This window comes from Ceratotherium simum, unplaced genomic scaffold, assembly GCF_057802395.1.
Source record: "Ceratotherium simum simum isolate JZ-2026a unplaced genomic scaffold, ASM5780239v1 HiC_scaffold_43, whole genome shotgun sequence".
NCBI lineage: Eukaryota > Metazoa > Chordata > Mammalia > Perissodactyla > Rhinocerotidae > Ceratotherium > Ceratotherium simum.
This window is the reverse complement of record NW_028261259.1, coordinates 5807020-5820851: the sequence shown is the minus strand read 5'-3', so window position 1 is coordinate 5820851 and position 13832 is coordinate 5807020. Positions and strand designations below refer to the sequence as shown.

At 47.2% G+C, this 13832-nt stretch overlaps 1 protein-coding gene and 1 pseudogene across 2 annotated transcripts in view; both read left to right on the top strand.

Annotated features, from left to right (window-relative positions):
* The window catches only part of LOC147911474 (uncharacterized), an 84673-nt gene that overhangs the window by 20651 nt on the left and 50190 nt on the right, over positions 1 to 13832 (top strand). The gene's annotated exons all lie outside the window — the stretch shown is intronic.
* The window catches only part of LOC101405485 (peroxynitrite isomerase THAP4-like), a 56316-nt pseudogene continuing 45100 nt past the window's right edge, over positions 2617 to 13832 (top strand). Inside the window, exons 1-3 of the transcript XR_015550836.1 lie at positions 2617 to 3482; positions 3748 to 3885; positions 5585 to 6705. The product of XR_015550836.1 is annotated as a peroxynitrite isomerase THAP4-like (transcript). The remainder of the gene's footprint in view (positions 3483 to 3747; positions 3886 to 5584; positions 6706 to 13832) is intronic.

Below are 13832 nucleotides of genomic sequence, written 5' to 3'. Positions count from 1 at the left end.
CTTATTTCTTGACTCAGGCCATAAACTCAGCACCGACTTCAAGTCCTCCCTCCCCAGCCCCACCCCTCACCTCTTCCCATCTGTACATGGTCCTACTGTCTCGACATCCAAACACACCCAGAATTCAACTTCCTCTCCCCACCCTGACATATGCCTCCAAGTCCTCTTGCCTGGCTTCTTGCAACAGCCTCCTAACTGGTCTCCTGCCCTCTGCCCCGGCCCCTCTGTGGTATATTCTCAGCAGAGCAGCCAGATGGAGTCTGCTAAACATATGCCTGGCCATGTTACTCCTCCTCTCAAAACATCCAAAGGGTCAACATCTCATTCAGAATAAATAAACGCCCGAGTCCTCACTATGAACAACAAGGCCTCATGATTGGGCCCAAGTCACCACTCTGCCTTCAGCTCCTGCTGCCCTCACCAGCTGTGCCCTGGCCACACTGGCCTCCTTGCTGCTCCCAGAGCAGGCCACTTGCCCTTCCTCCCGCACTGCTTTAGGGCCTTGTTCAAAACCTACCTCTGTGGTAAGACCTTTCCTGGTCCTCCTGCGTACAACTCCACCCCCATCCAGCCTGGCAGACATCACTCTCCCACATGAGCCACACTATTGGTGTCACATCCAGAATGTCACCGAGGGCATCCTTTTTGTGTTCTCTTCTCTGGCCCCAGGGTCTAGAATAATGCATGACACACACCTTGTACTTGATAAGAAATGCAGCTTAATGAATGGATGACTATAAAAACAACCAGGAACAGCCTAACCCTTGGGCAAGGAAGGCCGAATCTGTAAGAACCGCAGGGGCCAGGGGAGGCTGGTCCATTAATCAGCCCTAAAAGGACTTACAGCATCATGTTAGAAAGAAAGCTCCCCACCACATCCTGCAAATACCATACATGTTCTTATCAGCATCAATAGAGACCTTCAAGTGCCAACACCTTTTCTACTTTGAAGCAGCCTTCAGTGTCCCATTACCACTCATCATATGCCTACTCCTAACTTGAACATGATGACTTTCACATGTAAGGTAATATGACTGACATTAAACTGTTTTCTACCTTACCCAAGTCTCTCCTGGGAATGGTCGTAGGTATGCAAGCAGTAATAACCTGAGAACAGGTGGAGAAGTAAATAATTCTATTCCTCCCCCACCATGTGCCCCCAGCAAACAGTACAACACTGTCCGATTCTTTTTCTTTTTTAAACAAACGTCACCAGAAATACATCTGCTGAACATGCTCCTATGGAAGTCAGGGCTACTGTTTCCTCCAGCCACTTAACACATATATGTGGCCAGATGACACAAACCATTGAAATATTGCCTACATGTCTACCGTACAGTTCCCAATCTGAGATTTCAGTAAACACGTTGCAGCTGCCAGGAAAAGAAAAAGGAGGCAAAAAAACAATGCCATCCTCAATGACAGGTGGAATTAAACCAAATGAAAGTCTTCCTTGACAGATGCAGGGATACTTGAAAGCAAATCACTCCTTACAAGGAATGAGGGAACTAAAATTGCTGTGGCAAGAAAAAGAGAGCCCGTGTACAAATGCTTTCAAGGCAACTTACAAAATTCCAAAATATCCTGCCAGCAGAAATTAATGAACTGTCTCCTCTGGAGCAAAAGCATGCTAGTGATGGTGCTCAGCACAGGCGACCCCAAGATACACCTCTGTGGTATGTGGATTATTTTGAGCTGAAGACAATAAAGACTCAGAACATTCAGGAAGAACATTTGAGTTTCCCCTCCCAAACTGCCTAAAGAATTTAACATAGAAGACCAGTTTCAGGAAAGAGCCAATATCATATGATGGCTGTAATATAATACAAAATAGATGTTACACTAGGAAAGGCACCAACAAGCCCATTTTATCAAAATGTCTGTCTCTCCCTGGCCACAGTCTCTATAGCTTGTCTTGAAAAGAGTTGTCAGACAAACATTTGCATTTATATCTCCATGTGAATTATCTTCTTCCCCTCTGAAATCCCAAACCACTACCACTCTAATAACTTCCACGCCTTTAGCTACAATACAATACTTAAGCAAGCAGCTTAGACAGAATGACGAGCTGCTCATTTCCAAGTTTCTCCTATGTATACATGTTATTAAACTTGGTATTATTTTCTGCTGCTAACCTGTCTTTTAGTTATTTGGCCAGCCATAAGAACCTTAAGGGAAAGGGCGGAGGGGGATTCTCCCTCTTCCCCAACACTAGCATTGACCAAAGCACCAATACCCCACCCCTGCCCCCAACACATTGTATTAGGACCCCAAGAAGTTAAGGCCCGATGAGATGGATTCAGTTTCTCTTTTTCATCACAGAAAAAGAAGCTTGAATGATCTATTAGTCACTGAAATAATAGAAATACATGCGTGTGTTGTGAGCATTGGAGTAGGTTCCTTCCCTCCAGCCTACAACCTAACTTCACAGGAGTTACAGAACTTCCACTTCTTAACTTCTGGAGGGGAAGGAAAAACCTCCCAAGAACCGACAATGAAGCCCCGCCAGCACCCCTCCCTCCCCTCCTTTATGCCCCGCTGCCCCTCCCACCCCACCTGCTGTGGGCCTGCCAGGCCGGTGCCCCAGCCCCACTGGCGCCCTGCCTTCACTCTGACTCCCCGCTGCCCCTCCCGCTCCAGCAGCCAGACAGGAAAAGCGTCCAGACCTGTAGGGACTGGGCTGTCAGATGCGCCGGTCTCACCATGTGTGCTGCCCCTACCCACTCCACCTGAGGGCCCCACTCCACCCCACGGTCTCACCCCAAACCACACCTGCGAGTCCCCGTGGCCAAGGACTCAGGTGAGCGCAGCCTCCCAGGCCACCCCGGGTGGGCATGCCCTCACCCGTGTCCCTCTTCCGGCTGCCCGGGAGAATGAGCGCAATGGCACGGTCAGCCGCCAAGTTCAATCTGGCTGAGCAAAGCAGGCGGGGCCGGAAGTACTGGCCGAAGTGCATCGGTCGCCATCTTTGCGTATGGAGGGTCCCCTCACGGAGGGCTGGGCCACACTTTCGGCTCCCCCACTGTCTGGGTCGTTCACTCTGAGCACTGCAGCAGCGACCCATTGGGCAGCAGAACGGAAGTGTTTAGGCAGCATGACCCCAGGATGCGTGCGGCAGCAGGCATTTTGCCAGGCCCACAGGCGCAGCCATCTATCTTTACGGAGGACGGGTGGGCACGTGCTGCCATCTTCCTGTCCTGTAGGCCACAGGGACCAGTTCCACATCCCATAGAGTGTTGCCCAGAGCTCTACCTTCATGGTGGTTCTGCTCAGGGGTGGTGAGGAGGGGGACGGAGCCTGGCGGTGCAACAGCCTGAGGCCTTGGATGGTGATCGTTGGGCGGCCACGAACTGCTCCCATTGGCCAGGCAACGAGAAACCACCTTCTCCTTCCACAGGTAACTGGTCGCCACTGCCCGGTCAGCTCACCATGAGGTCCAGCCCGAGGTGGGCAGCACTTTGTGGTCGGGGCCTGTCCAGCAGGTGAGTCAGCGCTGGGTGCTGTGTAGCCTTGGTCTGCACCACCGTCTCTGCTCGGGGCACCTTGGGCCACCATGGCCACCCCACAGCCACCAGTGCCCACCTTATGGCCTCCACCACCCTCTCACCCCCACCCTGCAGCCACCCTGCTCTCCACTGATTTGGGCTAGTGCCAACAATGTCAAGTAACAGGGTAGTGTGGAAACGCTCTTCCTTAGGTCACTATCTTCTTGGATTTGCTGTGACTTTTCTGCTCTTTTGATGACAGGGAGCCTGCCTTGATCTCTGCAATCAGGAATGTGGTTGAGCAAATGCAGCTTATACCTGCTGGATGGATACACCTCCCAGATGCTCTGTTGCTAGAAGCTTCCTGGCAGTGCAGGGAAAGGAGGCTCTGCAGGTGGAGGTGAGTGCTGGAGAGGCGTCTGACAGCATACTGGGCAGAGCAGGTCAAGGCCCACTCCTCATGGGGAGGCTGACCCTGTGGACTTGGACTTGGACAGCATCCTGGGTGGAGCATGGCGAGGCCCACTCCTCATGGGGAGGCTGACCCTGCAGACTGGGCATCTGACAGCATCCTGGGGGAGCAGGGCACAGTCCACTCCTCATAGGGAGGCTGACCCTGTGGACTTGGACTCTGCATCTGACAGCATCCTGGGTGGAGGAGGGCACGGCCCACTCCTTACCGGGAGGCTTACTTCGGGGACTCGGTGAAGGGGCTCCTCTCTACACATCTTCCTTGGGCTCCCACAGCAGGGTGAGGGGTTTGCCTTCCCCCTGGCCTGGCTCCCTTCATGAGGGTTTCTGGAATTCAGCTAGTTCAATGAGTCCTTTCCTGCGGACTCCACACTGGAGGTCCTAGAACAGTGCACTGAAGACATTCTACTTTGAAAACCTCCTGGCAGATCCTTTTGTTTCATGTTGCAGGTTGTTATTGAATTTTGAAAGACCTGAATGCCACTTGTTGTCTGTAGTCTTATTGAAGGTTTACAGTGGTTTGTTCTAATTCAGAAGTTGTTACAATCTATCCAAAGAACTAGTAACATGAGCTTGTTTCAGAGGTCAGCCATCATGCTTTCTTGACGGTTTCCTTGAGAGCCTGTGTCCCAAAAGTTTTGTTACTGTTTTTGAGAATGAGGCAAAGCCCTGCAGAGAAGGTTGCTCTTGGCATGTGTCATGGTCTAACGTGGTCTGGAGGCAAGGGAGGTGGGGGTCCTTTGGTAACTAGTCACAAAGCATTGAGAAAGGTTAGAAAGACATGTTGCTTGGAACTCCCTGAGGACCTAGTATCCACCTGGTCTGGTCCACAGTGGCCTCAGGGGGGTTAGATGACCTCAAGTGGAACAGAAAGCCCTCGGGACAGACCCCCCCCAACCCCCCACTTGCACAGTTTGGTCTAAATAGAGATTTTACCTTAATGAGGAGAAGAGATTATGAAGTGTCTTGGTCAGTACCTTGCAGGGGCTGGTTGATTTGTACAGGAAGCAGCTTTCCTCCTGGTAGTGGGAGGACAGGAGGAATACAGATCCACAGCTCTTGGGGCTGACCTCCCCTTGGCGGTGGTCTCGCATCCTCAGCTGCTTGAGCAGAGCTGGGGCCAGGCGCCCTGCTGGGTGCCTGGGAGGCTCTGCTGGCCGACACCTGGCCTGGCTTTGAAATAGGGGGACCAACCCTCCCCGTTTTAGCACCCAAAGTCCTGCATCCTAGGGACAGCAGGAGGATTGGGCAGCCATGAGCTTCTAAGAACTATTTCTGAGGTTTCTTGAAGCCTTTCCTGTTGTCTTGATGCCATCCTGTGTTATCTGCCAGAACGTCTGTGTCCCCACAGGGCACTTACCACAGCCTGGGAGGAGGTCCTCACCTTCCTTCCTTCTCTGCCCTACAGACGGTCACCTCCTTAAGGTAGACAGTGGGTCTTTCATGTTTCTATTCCAGTAATAAGTTGCAAGCAGGTGTTCCTTAAATCTTTACTAAAGGTTTAAATGCGCAAAGTGGCTACAGGTGTGGGTGTTCCCAAAAACACTTGTTTTGCTTTTATAGTTGATTATTTTAGGGGGAAACATTTAATTCTTTCTTTTTAATTACTTTTTCATTTATCCTTGCAGGCTCCACATAATGGGCTCAAAACGTCTGGTCCAGTGGTTAAAAGCTGTTCACAGGGATAACTGGAACCCACTAAGCATTCTTTCATCTGTAGTGAACATTTCACCATAAAAAGCTCTAGGAAAGGCTGGAGGATCAGTACTACATGCTCAAGCCACAGACACGCCCTCCATCTTCCACCTGACTGAGAAGGGGGGCTTAAGGCCACGGCTGCCCCAGGAGAAAGGACACCAGGAAGGCCACCGGGGGGCTGAGGAACATGCGAGTGAAGCAGATGGGAAAGGAGCGTCAGGTTCATTGTGGTCCTTGAGGGAAAAGCTGAGGGTCCAGCCTTGGTCCCGCAAGTTGAAGTAACCCGCTCTGCAGGGTGAACCTGTACCCAGTGCCGCCCAGGAAGCCGCCAGTCAGGATTGGGCGCAGAGTCTCTGGAAGGAACTCCAGGAGACAGTGTGGCCTCCACAGCATCAGGCAGCCAAGGAGATGCAAACACATCTGCTATAGATGCTGGCAATGAGACCCCCTCTTCCCAGCCAGGGCCTGCTGGGTAAGAGTGGCATTTCCGTGGGTGACTTTATCCCTCAGGATAGGGGCGTGCAGATTTATTGGCTGGCTTCCTTCTTACAGTTTCTTCTCAGAGCACACTCAAGAGAGGCCATCTGTCCCTTGAGAGGCTGTTGACCAAAAGAGGCTGAAGAGAGATGTGGAGCCCAGCTGCAACGGGACCAGCCTGGGGCCTGATGAGAACTTGGCCCAGAACCCCCAAGTTCATCATTCACAATGATGCCTCAGAAACCCTCCCAGAGCCCCTCCACCCTCCAACAGATGTCACCCTGAAGCCAGCCGCAGAAGCTGTGCAGGGCGAGCACAGGGACACCAGCGCTACGTCCCTCAGCTGCGTCATCCTGTCAGCACTGGGGGCGCAAGATCTCCTCGACTGCTGCACTCCTACTGCTTCTGCTCCCGGGGGAACAGGAGCTCGGTGCCGCCTGCAGGAGCAGGTGGAGAAGAACGGCGAGCTGAAGAGGGGCAACTGCCGACAGCCAGGTGCACACGCTGCAGGAGGAGCTGGACGAGCTGAAGGGAGGGGGCTCCCTGCCTTAGCAGCCTGCTGCCCCCCGCCGAGGTCAGTCCTGGGGCTCGGGGCTCCCCCACTGCCTGCTCACCATGAGGGGTTTTCTGCTCTGCAGCAGACGGCCCCTGAGCACTTCTGTGTGCAGCATGCCTGCTGCTGTCTTGGGAGAAGGCTCTGCTGGTAGCCGCCCCTCGCAGACAGGGAGCCCAGGCTGCAGAGCTCACCCCGCTCGCTCTAGGGCGCTCGAGAGGCAGCGGTAGTTGTCAGGGTTTAGCAGGTGGGGAAGGAGGCATTGCAGGTCAGCTGGGAAAGCCAGACCTACGCAATGAATTGTACCTGGACGGTTGGTTTTCCACTTGAACAGGGGAAAATCAGCTTCTGTTGCATCCCTCACACAAATGTAAATTCCAATGAGTTAGGATCTAAATGTGAAATAAAATCGACATAGTAAGCTATTAGAAAAGTTACAGGAGACTCTTAAAGTCATGGGGGGAGGTTCTTTCCCTTCATGTTTTAATGAATATCCTTGAACTGAAGTCATTTTGAACATTTTAATAATTTCTTTAAAATTTTAAACATCTTTTTGAGTAGAATACATTCTCTTTTGTAAAAATTAAAACACTCCAGAAATATACAAGCTAACAAGTGGTGAAAACTCCTATTTCTCACATACCTCCCAACTTTTATTCCTTGTTGGTAGTAAAATTTGTTGTATAATCTCCTAGACTATTTCCTGTGTTTTACATACATATTTCTCCAACTGTACGAATAGTTTGGATATATTGTTGGTGTGTTTATTGGCTATATTTCTGATTTTCCTGCTCTTTTACAGTTTAGTCCTTGTAAACATTGGTTTCTCGATATTCCTTATGTATTGAGGGTACCATCTTTTGCCTGTTATACACCCATGGAGAACATTTCCCTACCACATTGTTCATTTAATCTGGATCAGTGCTCGTCTTCCCAGATGTCAGTAACACTTCAGGAGGCAAACAGCTCTATGTGACTGGCTGTTCAGGACCTCCCGGACCCCCAGGGCAACAACCATTAAGAAAACACAAAGCAAGAAACAAAATGCATCCTACGTGTTTCCAGATGCATCCGTGTTTCCAGATGCATCCCGGGGGAAGGACAGCTCCAGTTGAGACCCCTGATGTCCTGGTCAGAGTTATCCCCTATGTTCTCCTATCACGTGAAAGCTGTTTCTGTAGTTTCTTGTACCTGATGGTACAGTTTGGTGCCTTTGTCTGTTCCTCTTGGTCAAATTGTGCAATGTTTCTCACTGTTACAGGTCTTTCCAGACAGTCAGCCCTTGACTCCATTTCTCAGGTCTACATTGTTGTTCCTGTCTTGTGAATCCTCACTTCAGTCTGCTGATGTTGCTTTTATTGTGGTGTTGTTCTGGCTCCTGGAGGGAAGTGCTCAGCTTCTTCGTGTACAGTTGATATTCCCTGATACCTGCAGTGGCGGCTGTGTCCCTTCTTCTGTCCCTTTGTCCCCACGCCATAAATTTGTCTCATGCTCCTCTCATTGCTGTTCTTTTCTAAAGAAGTTGTCCTGTCTGTCTGGATTCCCTCTTTAACCTGAGAGATTTAGAAGGGTTTGGATAGATTTTCAAGTGGATAGGTTGGGGGAGGGGAGCCAATATTTTGTGACTATTTTTTACTTTTATTGCTTTAAGGTCCGGTAATATGGTCACTTATAGATTTCTGCTTTTTGGACTCTTTAGAGATTTCACTGTGGCTTAGCACACAGTCCATTGTGGTGACTGTTTCATTGTGGTTTGAGAAGAATGTTTCCTCTCCACTAGTTGCTTATGTTGTTGTTGTCCCTTGGGCTGAGTCTAGATCTAGCTTTTTTGTGTTCATCATCAGATCTGTTTCCTAACTTACTGTATCACTTGACCTGTGGATTTCTAAGAGAAGTAAGTTAGGTTTCCCTGTGATTCTTGAGGTGCCTGTGTCTTCTTGTTTGTCCAGTTTTTCTTTATGTTTCAAGACCATATTGTTATGTGTATAAGTGTTCCTGACAGTTATCAACACAGAGAACCCCTTTTGGTCCCATTTAAAGTCTTATTTCTTTATATCCTTAGTTTCAACCATATTATATCCCTTTATTTTATAACTCTATTTTAACTCAACTTGAGAGCCTTCATGTTTTTCTAGAGCAATTTGATCCATTTACAATTGTGATTATCGATAAATTGGAATTTGAGTCTACCATTTAATTTAATTTTTAATTTGTTAGGCTTTCTCATGATTTTTCTATTCTTCTAGTGGGTGTCTTTCAGCTTTTAGGAACACCATTTCTTTTTTTTTTTAAAGATTTTATTTATTCATTTTTTTCTCCCCAAAGCCCCAGTAGATAGTTGCATGTCATAGGTTCACATCCTTCTAGTTGCTGTACGTGGGACTCGGCCTCGCATTGGACGGAGAAGTGGTGCCTCGGGGCGCGCCCGAGATCCGAACCCGGGCCGCCAGCATCAGAGCGCGCGCACTTAACCGCTAAGCCACGGAGCCGGCCCAGGAACAACCATTTCTGCCTCTCTTTCTGTAAATGCTTAGAGTTGATCAGTTCCTGTGTTCTACACTCCCAACTCATCACCTTCCACTCCCCAGCTCGAGACTGTCTGATCTTACTTTGTTCTATTTTCTTATTTTCCCCATCAAGCAACGATGGTAATATGCAAGTAGACTTTTTATTGGTTACTTTGTTCACTACTATTTATTGTTGCCAAATTTTTCCTCCTTTTTGGAAATATTTGATGCTATTTTGGAACTCATATGACAGTAAAATTTTGAGAGGAATCGAGTCTGTGATACTTCTTAGGTGCTAACACTGGGGAGCCAGCACCTAACCTCTTAAAGTTGCATCAGTGTGTCTGCAGAGTCGGGATGAGGTCAGAGATGTTTAAAACCATGGAATTGAATGAGGTCTCTTGGAGACACTGTAGCTGTAGAAGGGACCAGGGCCCAGCCTAGGAGCAGGCAGTGTTTACAGAGGTGCAGCTGAAGAGGGTCCAGGAATGGAGACTGAAACGGTGGAGCATGGAGTCTCAGGAGCCATGAGGGGAAAAGGGTATTGCAGAAAGGAGGGGTGCTCAGCTGGGTCGGATACAGCTCTGATCAGAATGGAGAGAAGATGGCTGGACTCGGCCACAGGGGATCACTGGTGACCTCAGTCTCCTTGAGAGGGTGGGAATGAAGCTGGGGGAAGGGGGGCCATGGGAGGGCAGTAGGTATGAGACACTTTACTTAAGAGGTTTAGCCATGAAGGGGAGTCGGGAAAGTGGGCAGTAGCCAAAAAGGAGCATGCGTCCAAGGGAGAGTTTTGTTTGTAAGGTGGAGATGAGTTAACAGTTGCTGCAGGTAGGACCGGATGGAGAGGAGGAGCCTGAGGGTCAGGGAGGAGCATGCTGGGCCCGAGGAAGTGCAGGGCTGGGCTTCACCGCCTGGGCAGGTGCAGAGAGCAAGAGGACAGATGTGCTGGTGGAAAGGGCGCCCTGTGCCTCTGTTCCTGTGTTGCTGGAGTGCGATGTGGGCAGTGGCTGAGAGTGGAGGGGCAATACAGGAGGTGTTAGGTGAGCGGCAGGGGGACGAGGAGGAGAGGGAGAGGGCACCCTGGCTAGGTTTCCACGGCCCACCAGGAGCTCCCCACTGGGGTCCCCGGTCACGAACTGCTGGTTCTCTTTGATGTCTTCCTCAAAATGTCGGCTCTCTTGATGGTTCTTAGGGCTATTATGAATTTGTTCATCAATCAAGGAATCTTTGGGTCACTTTTTAGGGACTTTATGTCAAGGGGGCTCTACATGTGTTTATTCAGTCTATCATCTTTACCCAATACCTTTGTTTTGGGACAGATTCCGTACAACAGAACAGCCGGGCCAGTGGCCTGCAAGTTCCAGGGTTCCAGAGGTTTGCCCTCCAGAAAGCCGGTGATGATTGGCCTTCTCACAGGACGTGGTACACTGTCCCTGAGCCCGCTCTAACTGTGAGTGTCACAACGTTGTAAATCCCCTGGCAGTTCTGTCAGGGCCCATCGTTGGCATTTCTGTGATTAGTGAGGGCGAAAATTTTTCCGTGTTCATTATCTGTCACTTTCCTGACTGTGCTGTCGCCTGCCTTGCTCACTGAGCTCTGAATCTTCCTGGTAGAACCAGGACGTTCACTCTCTATCCAGTGTGATTGCACCTTCCCTTAGTGTGCCCCTTGAGTACTTGCTTCAAAAATATCTGTTTTCTTCACATTCTTTGATTCCTTGTACATATAATCTAGATTTAATCTGGAGCTTTAAAAATGTTTTATTGTGGAAAACCTTGAACATACACAAATTAAATAGAGAAGTCTGATAGCCTCCCATGTCCCTATTACCCAGCTTCAACATTTATTAATATTCTGATATTCCTGTTTTGTCCATATTTCTACCCACTCCTTACCTTCCATTGATTATTTTTTAATTAATAGATTGTTTTTTTAGGAAAGTTTTAGATGGTCAGAGAAATTCAGCAGAGAGAGCAGAGCATTTCTCCCTCCTCCCCCACAGTTTCCCCTACTGTTAACATCTTGCATGACCACCTGTGTTAGTGCTGCTCATTCCTTACAAGTGAGGAGCTGATGCTGCTACAGTGTTCATAACCAAGTCGGTGGTTTACATTAAGGTTCACTGTCTCACTGTCACATACTTGGATTTTGACAAATGCATAATCTCATGCATCCACCATGACAGTATCCTACAGATGTGTTGGATTGCCCGAAAATCTCTGTGCTCTGCCTCTTCATCCCTTGCCTTCCAACTCCTGGCAACAGTGATCTTTATACTGTTTCTATAGTTTTGCCTTGTCTAGAATGTCGTGTAATTGGAATATATGAAAACTATGGAACAGAGTATATAGCCTTCTCCAGTTGGGTTCTTTCACTTAGCAGTATGTATTTAAAAGTCCACTACGTCTTTTTGTGGCTTGATAGCTAATTTCTTTTTTTTTTCCTTTTTGTATATTGAGTTAAAATATACATAACAAAAACTGTGCCATCTTAACCATTTTTAAGTGTACACTTCAGTGGCGTTAAATACATTTACGCTGTTGCACAGTCATCACCACTATTCATCCCCATATCTCTTATAAATCTGAAACCCTATACCTATTAAACAATAACTCTCCCTTCTTCCCTCCCCCCAGCCCTTGGCAGCCACCATTCCACTTTCCATCTCTGTGATTTTCACTAGTCTCCCTTCCTGATGTTAGCAGAATCATACAGTATTTTTCTTTTTGTGACTGGTTTATTTCTGTTAGCATAATGTCCCCAAGGTGTATACACATGTAGCATATTGCAGAATTTGCGTCCTTTGTAATGCTGAATAATATTCTGTTGTATGGATATACTACATTTTGTGTATCCATTCATGTGTCAGTGGACACTGGGGTTGTTTCCACGTTTTAGCTATTGTGAATAATACTGCTATGAACATGGGTGTACAAATATCTCTTCAAGGCTCTGCTTTCAGATCCTTTGGGTGTATATCCAGAAGTGGAATTGCTGGATCATGTGATAATTCTATATTCAATTTTTTGAGGAACATTCATACTGTTTTCCATAGCGGCTGCACCATTTTACATTCCTATCAACAGTGTACACGGATTCCCATTTCACCGCATCCTGTCCAACACATGTTGTTTTATATCTTTCCTGTAGCACTCATCTTAGTGGGTGTGAGGTGGTGTCTCATTGTGGTTTTGATTTGCATTTCCCTAATGATTAGTGGTGTTGAGCGTCTTTTCATGTGCTTATATGCCATTCATAAGTCTTTGGAGAACTGTCTCTTCAAGTCCTTTGCCCATATTTGAATTGGCTTGTTTTTTAGTTGTTCAGTTTTAAGACATCTCTGTATATTCCGGATACCAGTGTCTTGTCAGAAATATGATTTGCAAATATTTTCTCCCACTCTGTGGGTTGCCTTTTCACTCTATGCACAGTGCCTCTTGATGTACCAACTTATAAAGTTTTTGTGGAGTCCAATTTCTCCGTTGTTTTTCTTTCGTTACCTGTGCCTTTGGTGTCATATCCAAGAAATCATTGGCAAGTCCGGTGTCATAAAGATTTTGTCCTGTTTTCTTCTAAGAGTTTTCTTATTTTAAGTCTTACATTTATATCCTTGAGTTAATTTTTGTATATGGTGTTGGATGAGGGTCCAAGTTCATTCTTTTGCATGCAGATATCCAGTTTTCCCAGTACCATTTGTTGACAAGAAACCTTTCTCCATTGCATGGTCTTGGCACCCTTGTCAAAAATCACTTGACCATATATGTGAGGGTTTGTTTCTGGGCTAGCTATTCTATGCCATTGGTCTCTATGTCTGCCTTTATGCCAATACCATACTGTTGATTACTGTGGCTTTGTAGTAAGTTTTGAAATCAGGAAATGTGAGTCCTCCAGTTTTGTTCTTCTTTTCCAGGATTGTTTTGGCTATTCTGAGTCTCTTGAGATTCCATGTGAGTTTTAGGACGAGTTTTTCTATTTCTGCAAAAAACATCATTAGGATTTGGATAGGGATTACATTGAATCTGTAGACTGCTTTGGGTAATATTGACACTTTAACAATACTAAACCTTCCAATCCATGAATATGGGATGTGTGTCCATTTATGTATGTCTTCTTTAATTTCTTTCTGAAATGTTTTGTAGTTTTTATGGCGAAAGCCTTTCACCTCCTTGGTTAAGTTAATTCCTAAGCATGTTATTCTTTCTGATACTGTTATAAATGAATTGTTTTTGTAATTTCCTTTTCAGAGAGCTCCCGGTTCATGTATAGAAATGCAACTGATTTTTGTGTATTGACTTTGTATCCTGCTACTTTCCTGAATTCTCTGTTAGATCAAACGGCTTTTTGTGGAGTCTTTCAGATTTTCTACATATGAGATGATATCATCATCAAACAGAGACCATTTTACTTCTTTCTTTCCAATTTGGATGCCTTTTATTTATTTATTTTTATTGCGTCATGGTTCTGGCTTGAACTTTCAGTACTGTGTTGAATAGAAGTGGTGAAAGTGGGCATCCTTGCCTTGTTCCTGATCTTAGAGCTTTGAGGAAAAGTTTTCAGTCTTCCATCACTGAGTTTTGTGTTTGCTGTGCGTTTTTCTTCCTATTCCTTGTTTCTCGAGTGTTTTAACATGAAAGGCTG